Consider the following 9,695-nt stretch of genomic DNA (forward strand, 5'->3'; position numbering starts at 1 on the left):
GAACTAAGCTTGGGGATGCCGATACGTCTCCGACGTATCGATAATTTCTTATGTTCCATGCCACATTATTGATGATATCTACATGTTTTATACACACTTTATGTCATTATTATGCATTTTCCGGAACTAACCTATTGACGAGATGCCGAAGGGCCGGTTCTCGTTTTCTGCTGTTTTTGGTTTCAGAAATCGTAGTAAGGAAATATTCTCGGAATTGGACGAAATCAACGCCCAGGGTCCTATTTTTACACGAAGCTTCCAGAAGACCGGAGGAGATACGAAGTGGGGCCACGAGGTGGCGCCACACTAAGGCAGCGCGGCCAGGCTAGGGCCCGCGCCGCCCTGTTGTGTGGGTCCCTCGTGACTCCACCGACCTTGCCCTTCCGCCTACTTAAGGTCTCCGTCGCGAAAACCCTATAACGTTCGACGAAACCAGAGAAAACCTTCCAGAGCCGCCGCCATCGCGAAGCCAAGATCTGGGGGACATGAGTCTCTGTTCCGGCACGCCGCCGGGACGGGGAAGTGGCCCCGGAAGGCTTCTCCATCGACACCACCGCCATCTTCATCAACGCTGCTGTCTCCCATGAGGAGGGAGTAGTTCTCCATCGAGGCTCGGGGCTGTACCGGTAGCTATGTGGTTAATCTCTCTCCTATGTACTTCAATACAATAATCTCATGAGCTGCCTTACATGATTGAGATTCATATGATGATGCTTGTAATCTAGATGTCATTATGCTAGTCAAGTGGATTTTACTTATGTGATCTCCGGAGACTCCTTGTCCCACGTGTGTAAAGGTGACAGTGTGTGCACCGTGTGGGTCTCTTAGGCTATATTTCACAGAATACTTATTCGCTGTTATGAATGGCATAGTGAAGTGCTTATTTATATCTCTTTATGATTGCAATGTGTTTAGTATCACAATTTATCTGTGTGCTACTCTAGTGATGTTATTATAGTAGTTTATTCCTCCTGCACGGTGTAATGGTGACAGTGTGTGCATCGTGTTAGTACTTGGCGTAGGCTATGATTGTGATCTCTTGTAGATTACGAAGTTAACTATTGCTATGATAGTATTGATGTGATCTATTCCTCCTTTCGTAGTGTGAAGGTGACAGTGTGCATGCTATGTTAGTACTTGGTTTGGTTATGTTGATCTCGTTATGCACTCTAAGGTTATTTAAATATGAACATTGAATATTGTGGAGCTTGTTAACTCCGAGCATTGAGGGTTCGTGTAATCCTACACAGTTAGTGGTGTTCATCATCCAACAAGAGGGTGTAGAGTCTAGCATCTATCTATTTATTCTGTTATGTGATCAATGTTGAGAGTGTCCACTAGTGAAAGTATGATCCCTAGGCCTTGTTCCTAAATACCGCTATTGCTGCTTGTTTACTTGTTTTACTCGCATGTTTACTTCCTGCAATATTACTACCATCAACCGTACGCCAGCAAGCACTTTTCTCGGCGCCGTACTACTGCTCATATTCATTCATACCACTTGTATTTCACTATCTCTTCGCCGAACTAGTGCACCTATTAGGTGTGTTGGGGACACAAGAGACTTCTTGCTTTGTGGTTGCAGGGTCGCATGAGAGGGATATCTTTGACCTCTTCCTCTGTGAGTTCGATAAACCTTGGGTGATCCACTTAAGGGAAACTTGTTGCTGTTCTACAAACCTCTGCTCTTGGAGGCCCAACACTGTCTACAAGAATAGAAGCACCCGTAGACATCAATGGTACACGAAAAACTCCAAATGGATGTCAAGCTCCAATGAGCCCTTTATTTTTTAAAAACAAAATTTATATTTCAACATGAAATCTGAAAATATCGTGGATATTCTCAATGATGTATACTAAAAGCATGAAAAATCTCAGTATGAACTACTATGTATCTATACCACAAAAAAGTGAAACAATTATGGTTCTAATTAAAGTGAATAGTGCATATTTCAAACTATAAAATCTGCCAGATTTTGTTATTTTTGTGTAGCTCATAATACAAAAGAACTTCGGATTGAGATATTGTGTTGTTGTAGGATACATCATCCACTACATTCAACCTTCTTCAAACTTGTAAATATACTTTTTTACTTTTTTAAATAAGTAAAGGGCTGGCCTCCATTTATCCGCACTCATATGATGCATGTCTCTAACTTGAATAATAGTACAAATGTTTTGGGGAGTTCAACTTTTTTCGAGATATTCTAGAGCTGCTCAAAGTGACTTGAGCAGACCCATTTAGCCCAAGGTTCAAGACAAACTTGTACTACTACTTCATAGCTAAACTAGGAACTACTCAAGCTCAGTTCGGCCTAACTTTAATCAGTGTCCACCAAGGGCCATATATACATAGCATAACAATAATGCCTTAAGCCCTTAAGATCTGTGCACATAATATATGGATCCATTGAAAGGAAGAATTATAACAAAATACTGCTAGTCACCTTCGGTACCTTGCAGCTAGCACAGCTTCAGATACACGATATAACGATCGACGGAGTTCTTTTAAGCCACACTAGTGGAGAAGAGGCCTTTCGTCCCAAGCAAATATCCCAGTGTAGAACCAAACAGGGACCAATGGGGGGCATTGGTCCCGGTTCGTTTTGCCCAGGTCGACCCCACTAGCTCAGAGCCTGTCCGGTAGTGGCCTTTGGACCCGGTTTTAATACAAACCGGGACTAAAGGGTCCACGGCAGGGCGCGGCAGGCCGTGTCAGGCGTGGGGAATCTTTAGTCCCGGTTTGTATTACAAACCGGGTCCAAAGGCCCCCCCTCTGGACCCGGTTTGTAATACAAACCGGGACAAAGTCCCCAATCTGGCTATATAACCTTTCCCGTGCCCAAGTGTGAGCCACACTTGGCCATTTTTTCACTTTCTTCACAAGAGGGGTGTATTGCTCTCCTCTCTTTTTCACATGCACAAGAGGTGTTCGATGAAATGCTTAAGAGGATTTGCCACTTGAGTTTACACAAATCAAGCCACACTTAACTTGCTTTTTTCTTCTTCATCGAGGTTAACAACTTTATCCTTTTCATCTGTAATTGATAAAATGCATGTGTATATATACATCGTGATGTTACGTAATGGTTTTGATCGGCTAAATTATATCATGCGGATGAATCGGCAATGGATGTACATTGACCGACGGTTTGACGAGTTCACTTCGGGCCTGGATAATTTTATGGCCATGGCGGAGGCAAACAAACATGGTGGCTTCATGTATTGTCCATGTGTCAACTGCAAGAATACCGTAAATTACGCTCACTCGAGGCTCATTCACAGCCACATTCTGCGATCCGGTTTCATGCCCAGTTACTATTGTTGGACCAAGCACGGAGAAAGAGGGGTTATGATGGAAGACAATGAAGAAGAGGAAGAGGATGATGACGGTTATCCCAATTTCCCTGAATACGATGATACTGCGAGAAGGCAATGAAGACAATGAAGTAGAAGATCAAGAGGCACCGGATGAGCCTGCCGATGATGATCTTGGTCGGGCCATTGCTCGATGCAAGGAGAGAATGTGAAACTGAAAATGAAAGGTTGGCCTTCGACAAGATGATAGAAGATCACAACAAATTGTTATACCCAACTTGCGAAGATGGCCATAAAAAGCTAGGCAAAGACATCTGGAATTGTTGCAATGGAAGGCGGAGAACGGTGTCACCGACTCGGGATTTGGAAAGTTGCCGACAATAATTAAGAGGAAGCTTCCAAGGGGTAACGAATTGCCCGCCGAGTACGTACGAAGCGAAGAAGATTGTCCGCCCTCTAGGATTAGATGTGCAAAAGATACATGCATGCATTAATGACCGCATCCTCTACCGCGGTGAGTACGAGAATTTGGATGCATGTCCGGTGTGCACCTGCATTGCGGTATAAGATCGGACGAGATGACCCCGGTGATGTTGAGGGCGAGCGCCCCGAGAAGAGGGTTCCCGCCAAGGTTATGTGGTATGCTCCTATAATACCACGGCTGAAACGCTTGTTCGAAATAAAGAGCATGCTAGGTTGTTGCGATGGCACAAAGAAGACCGTAAGAAAGACGTGATGTTGAGGCACCTGTCGATGGCTCCCAATGGAGAAAAATCGATAGAGAGTACCCAAACTTTGCACAGGATGCAAGGAACTTAAGGTTTGGTCTAAGTACGGATGGCATGAATCCTTTTGGAGAGCAGAGCTGCAGCCCATAGCACTCGGCCTCGTGACTCCTTGTATATATAACCTTCCTCCTTGGTTGTGCATGAAGCGGAAATTCATTATGATGCCGGTGCTCATACAAGGCCCGAAGCAACCCGGGAACGACATTGATGTGTACCGAAGCCATTAGTCGAAGAACTTCTACAGCTGTGGTCCCTAGCAGGTGTACGTGTGTGGGACGAGCACAAGCGGGACGAATTTGACCTAAGAGCGCTGCTTTTCGTAACCATCAATGACCGGCCTGCTCTTGGTAACATTTCAGGACAGTCAAACAAGGGATACAATGCATGCACGCACTGTTTACATGAGCTCGAAGGTGATTATTTGGAAAAAGGTCAGAAGGTCGTGTACTTGGGGCATCGTCGATTTCTTAGGACTACCCATCCCGTAAGAAAGAAAGGCAAGCATTACAACTGTGAGGCTGATCACCGGAGGAAGCCTCCCCATCGTGATGGTGTTGATATATTTGGTATCGTCAAGGATCTAGATGTAATATTTGGAAAGGGTCCTGGCGGACGGTCTGTTCCGAATGACGATGCCGGACACGCGCCCATGTGGAAGAAGAAATCTATTTTTTGGGAGCTAGAATATTGGAAAGTCTTAGAGGTCCGCTCTTCAATCGATGTGATGCACGTGACGAAGAATCTTTGCGTGAACCTGCTAGGCTTTCTGGGCGTGTACGGGAAGACAAAAGATACAGCAGAAGCACGGGAGGACCACCAACGTTGGAAAGACCCCAAAAAGCTGCATGAGAGAGTTAAAGGACGTCATTTCTCCAGCTACGCTCTTACAAAAGCAGAGAAGGAAATATTTTTTGAATGTCTGAGTAGTATCAAGGTCCCGTCTGGCTTCTCCTCCAATATAAAGGAAATAATAAATATGGAGAAGAAAACATTCCGGAACCCGAAGTCTCATGACCGTCACGTGATAATGACACAGCTTGCTTCCGATTGCATTGAGGGGGCTTCTACCGGAAAATGTTCGACGGCCCATTGTGAAGCTATGTGCATTCCTCAATGCAATTTCTCGAAGGTAATAAATCCAGAAATTCTACCGAGGTTGCGTAATGATGTGGTCCAATGTCTCGTTAGTTTTGAGTTGGTGTTCCCACCATCCTTCTTCAATATTATGACACATCTCCTCGTTCACCTGGTCGATGAGATTTCCATTCTCGGTCCTGTATTTCTACACAATATGTTCCCCTTCGAGAGGTTCATGGGAGTCTTAAAGAAATATGTTCATAACCGTGTGATGCGTGTAATTGACACGTCCGTTGGGAACCCCAAGAGGAAGGTGTGATGCGCACAGCGGCAAGTTTCCCTCAGTTAGAAACCAAGGTTTAATCGAACCAGTAGGAGTCAAGAAGCACGTTGAAGGTTGGTGGCGGCGGGATGTAGTGCGGCGCAACACCAGAGATTCCGGCGCCAACGTGGAACCTTCACAACACAACCAAAGTACTTTGCCCCAACGAAACAGTGAGGTTGTCAATCTCACCGGCTTGTCTGTAACAAAAGGTTAACCGTATTGTGTGGAAGATGATTGTTTGCGGAGAAAACGATAAAACAAGTATGGCGAGCAGATTTGTATTTCGGTATTAAAGAATGGACCGGGGTCCACAGTTCACTAGAGGTGTCTCTCCCATAAGATAAAAGCATGTTGGGTGAACAAATTACAGTCGGGCAATTGACAAATAGAGAGGGCATAACAATGCACATACATGGCATGATAAGTATAGTGAGATTTAATTGGGCATTACGACAAAGTACATAGACCGCCATCCAACCGCATCTATGCCTAAAAAGTCCACCTTCAGGTTATCGTCCGAACCCCTTCCAGTATTAAGTTGCAAAGCAACGAGACAATTGCATTAAGTATGGTGCGTAATGTAATCAACAACTACATCCTCGGACATAGCGCCAATGTTTTATCCCTAGTGGCAACAAGCACAACACAACCTTAGAACTTTTCATCATCTGTCCCGGTGTCAATGCGAGGCATGAACCCACTATCGAGCATAAATACTCCCTCTTGGAGTTAAAAGCAAAAACTTGGCCGGAGCCTCTACTAGTAACGGAGAGCATGCAAGATCATAAACAACACATATGTAATAACTTGATAATTAACATAACATGGTATTCTCTATCCATCGGATCCCGACAAACACAACATAGAGTATTACGGATAGATGATCTTGATCATGTTAGGCAGCTCACAAGATCCAACAATGAAGCACAATGAGGAGAAGACAACCATCTAGCTATTGCTATGGACCCATAGTCCAGGGGTGAACTACTCACTCATCACTCCGGAGGCGACCATGGCGGTGTAGAGTCCTCCGGGAGATGAATCCCCTCTCCGGCGGGTGCCGGAGAAGATCTCCGAATCCCCCGAGATGGGATCGGCGGCGGCGGCGTCTCCGGAAGGTTTTCCGTATCGTGGTTTTTCGCATCGGGGGTTTCGCGACGGAGGCTTTAAGTAGGCGGAAGGGCGAGTCGGGGGCCGACGAGGGCCCACACCACAGGGCGGCGCGGGCCCCCTTGGCCGCGCCGCCATGTGGTTTAGCCACCTCGTGGCCCCACTTCGTATGCTCTTCGGTCTTCCGGAAGGTTCGTGGCGAAATAGGCCCCCGGGTCTTCGTTTTGTCCAATTCCGAGAATATTTCGTTACTAGGATTTCGAAACCAAAAACAGCAGAAAACGACGAAGCGGCACTTCGGCATCTTGTTAATAGGTTAGTTCCGGAAAATGCACGAATATGACATAAAGTGTGCATAAAACATGTAGGTATCATCAATAATATGGCATAGAACATAAGAAATTATCGATACGTCGGAGACGTATCAGCATCCCCAAGCTTAGTTCGCTCGTCCCGAGCGAGTAAAACGATAACAAAGATAATTTCTGAAGTGACATGCCATCATAACCTCGATCATACTATTTGTAAACATATGTAGTGAATGCAGCGATCAAAACAATGGTAATGACATGAGTAAACAAGTGAATCATAAAGCAAAGACTTTTCATGAATAGTACTTCAAGACAAGTATTAATAAGTCTTGCATAAGAGTTAACTCATAAAGCAATAAATCAAAGTAAAGGTATTGAAGCAACACAAAGGAAGATTAAGTTTCAGCGGTTGCTTTCAACTTGTAACATGTATATCTCATGGATAATAGTCAACATAGAGTAATATAACAAGTACAATATGCAAGTATGTAGGAATCAATGCACAGTTCACACAAGTGTTTGCTTCTTGAGGTGGAGAGAGATAGGTAAACTGACTCAACATAAAAGTAAAGAGAATGGTCCTTCAAAGAGGAAAGCATCGATTGTTATATTTGTGCTAGAGCTTTTATTTTGAAAACATGAAACAATTTTGTCAACGGTAGTAATAAAGCATATGAGTTATGAAAATTATATCTTACAAGTTGCAAGCCTCATGCATAGTATACTAATAGTGCCCGCACCTTGTTCTAATTAGTTTGGACTACCGGATCTTTGCAATGCACATGTTTTAACCAAGTGTCACAATGGGGTACCTCCATGCCGCTCGTACAAAGGTCTAAGGAGAAAGCTCGCATTTTGGATTTCTCGCTTTTGATTATTCTCAACTTAGACATCCATACCGGGACAACATGGACAACAGATAATGGACTCCTCTTTAATGCATAAGCATGAGGCAATAATTATTATTCTCATATGAGATTGAGGATATATGTCCAAAACTGAAACTTCCACCATGAATCATGGCTTTAGTTAGCGGCCCAATGTTCTTCTCTAACAATATGCATGCTCCAACCATAAAGGTGGTAGATCTCTCTTACTTCAGACAAGACGGACATGCATAGCAACTCACATGATATTCAACAAAGAATAGTTGACGGCGTCCCCAGAAGCATGGTTATCGCACAACAAGCAACTTAATAAGAGATAAAGTGCATAAGTACATATTCAACTAGTTGATTCCCCGCGCGTTGCGGCGGGCATTAGAGATGATTTTCATGTATACAAAAATATGAACAATCTATAAAAAAATAATGTTTATTTATAAATTAAATTAGTTCATAAATTTTAACTATATAAACACCTATCTAGGTCTAATAGTGCTAATATAATAACAATTAATCCGTATAATATTGCATTGGTCACCTGTGCCTCATGATGGAGAAGGGACTCAAAATAGTAACTTTGAAATTGTTTGTAGCTAGAAAACATATTTAAATGGCAATGTAGAAATGCATATACCATCGATAATAATGTCTAGAGTCATATAGAATGTGGCAGTACAAAATTATCTATTTTGACCTGTGTTTGTCACATATGCTCAAGCATCCATGATGCATCCATCCCAATTTACGAATCAATGCAAAATGAAAAGAAGTAGAAGAAAAGAGACATTGCATCAGAATATACCTTCATGTACTAACCTTGTGTAGAATAATTATTGGAACATACATAGTATTTTGCATAGAAGAATTGAAGTTGTCAACAAACCAAAAAAGTTAAGCAATGCATCACCCAAAACTGAACACAAAAAGTCCCTAATTCATTATAACAAATCTATTTTGTAGACCTAAAGGGACTATGTTAACACATATCAAAAAATTATGGAAGAGCGATTGCAGCAGGAGAGATGGGGAATAAGTAAGATGGTGGAGAGAAGGTTCGGGGAGGAAAGTGATGACTCACGAAATATACATAACAAGCAGGAGTTAAGCTTGGGGATGTTGATACATCGCAAACGTATCTATAATTTTTTATGTTCCATTCTTGTTTTGTTACAATACTTACATGTTTTATGTGCACTTTCCACACTTTTAGCATTTTCTGGGACTAACCTATTAGCGTAGAATCTCTGTTTTATGTGCCACGTGTCGCCTGGGGACGCTGCCGGCACGCTAGAGGTGGTCATTTCTGTCAATTGCACTCACAGGTGGTCCTTTTTGTCAATTCAGTGGACATGGTGGTCCTTTGTAAGTTAATAAGCAAAATGAAATGTGAATATTAGGAAATATGAATTGAGGCCAATTGTATAGTATCAACAAATTTTATCTTAGTTCATCTAGACATTTCAAAGTGGGCTAGATACTATCAATTTCGTTGTTAACAAAACAAATGATTTTCAGGTTATTGGTTATACTTTTTAGTAATTGTGTCAATGACAATAAAGTATGTTCTTTAAAAGTTATGTACTGCTTTTGTTGTAAGAGTTTGTGACTTCATATTCACAGCCAAAATATATGATCCAGGTATCAACCAGATGGTCTTACATAGTGAACAGAGTGAGCAAGTTAATTTACCACCACTTGCTGCAATTTGTGAAGCCAGGTCAATTCAAATAAAGTTATGTAGCTGGTCACAGGTTGACTTGGTCGCTCTCTCATTCCTCGTGAGCAAACCCACAAGTATCGCATTGTATTTACTAAAGCAAGTGTGCCTCGACATCATATATTGCATTCCTACTTGGATGGAATCATGCATGGATATAGTAAC

Source organism: Lolium rigidum, chromosome 3 (assembly GCF_022539505.1).
Source record: "Lolium rigidum isolate FL_2022 chromosome 3, APGP_CSIRO_Lrig_0.1, whole genome shotgun sequence".
Classification (NCBI taxonomy): Eukaryota; Viridiplantae; Streptophyta; class Magnoliopsida; order Poales; family Poaceae; genus Lolium; species Lolium rigidum.